This window comes from Monopterus albus, unplaced genomic scaffold (genome assembly GCF_001952655.1).
Source record: "Monopterus albus unplaced genomic scaffold, M_albus_1.0 scaffold91.1, whole genome shotgun sequence".
NCBI classification, from domain to species: domain Eukaryota; kingdom Metazoa; phylum Chordata; class Actinopteri; order Synbranchiformes; family Synbranchidae; genus Monopterus; species Monopterus albus.
The window spans coordinates 147,174-148,922 of record NW_018127971.1 but is presented as its reverse complement, the minus strand read 5'-3'; positions in this window follow the sequence as shown (position 1 = coordinate 148,922).

The window sequence follows — 1,749 nt, the reverse complement described above, 5'->3', positions numbered from 1 at the left end:
CCCGATAGTTCAGTTTGGCCGGACGGCCAGCTCTAGGAAGGGTTCTGGTCGTCCCAAACGTCTTCCATTTAAGGATTATGGAGGCCACTGTGCTCTTTGGAACCTTAAGTGCAGCAGAAATTTTTTTTGTAACCTTGGCCAGATCTGTGCTTTGCCACAATTCTGTCTCTGAGCTCTTCAGGCAGTTCCTTTGACCTCATGATTCTCATTTGCTCTGACGTGCACTGTGAGCTGTAGGGTCTTATATAGACAGGTGTGTGGCTTTCCTAATCACGTTCAATCAGTATAATCAAACACAGCTGGACTCAAATGAAGGTGTAGAACCATCTCAGGGATGATCAGCAGAAATGGACAGCACCTAAGTTAAATATATGAGTGTCACAGCAAAGGGTCTGAATACTTATGACCATGTGATATTTCAGTTTTTCTTTTTTAATAAATCTGCAAACATGTCAAAAATTCTGTGTTTTTCTGTCAATATGGGGTGCTGTGTGTACATTGAGGAAAAAAATGAACTTAAATGATTTTAGCATATGGCTGCAATATAACAAAGAGTGAAAAATTTAAGGGGGTCTGAATACTTTCTGTACCCACTGTATATTATAAATGGGCAAGGGTTACTAAGTTTGTACAGTCACTTTTTTTCTTCTGAGATCTGGAGAGGTTTGTGAAGGGATGCATGTTTACATCCCCAGAACATTTGTGGCTCAACTCAGGTTCTGATTTATGTTTTACCAAAATTACCTCCGGTGTCAGAAAGATAAATCACAGCTTAGAAATGGGAATGTAATTTGCTTAAAGTATAAGTACTCCATTATACTATATTTAATTTTTAACTACTAGGATGCACAATGGAATGAACATGACCTGTCAATTAATATAGAGTTTGAAGATTTTAATGCAATAAAGGGAATTCCACAGATTTGCTTGTCCATTATATTGTGGGACTTGCAAGACACCAAAAAAGAATAGTCAAACCTGATATGGCTGAGGCAGAGATCTATGTATACTCCTTTCTAATTCACAGAAAACACTAGTTCGTACATTTCCCATTGTTCTTCTTCCACCACAGATCATCTGTGACATAGGCCCCGGGCTTTCTGTTCAAGTTTTTAAGTCTTGTGAAGCTTAGCCCTCCTGTTATGTTGCGGGTCAAATTGACCCACGAACATAACTGCTTTAAATGAGACAAATATTTGATATGACGAAATGAACATTCCCTCCTGTTATGTTCATTTCGTCATATCAAATATTTGTCTTATTTAAAGCAGTTATGTTCGTGGGTCAATTTGACCCGCAACATAACAGGAGGGTTAAGTTCTCCGACGAGCCACAGAAGACATTATTCAGCCATTTCTTACAGGCTGAGTAGTATAGATCATTACTAGACTTGATTTGTAAATTAGTTGAGTGTCTGTATATAGTCAGTACATACAGTTTTCAGACCTGTTCAAGTTTTCCACATTTTATGTTTCAGACTCAGTTTAAAATTGATTCATTTTATTTTTTCCTGTCAATCTACACACAATACTCCACAGTGATAAAGGGGAAACAGGTTTTGGAGTGTTTTGAAAATGTATTAAAGATGAAAGACTGAAATATCCCATTTACATCAGTATTCAGACCCTTCACTTGATGGCAGCAATGACAGCCTCAAGTCATCTTGAGAATGAAGCTGCAAGCCAAAAGAAATATGTGCTCTGGAGAAGGTTTTCATTCAGAATTATACTATGTTTCTCTGCATCCATC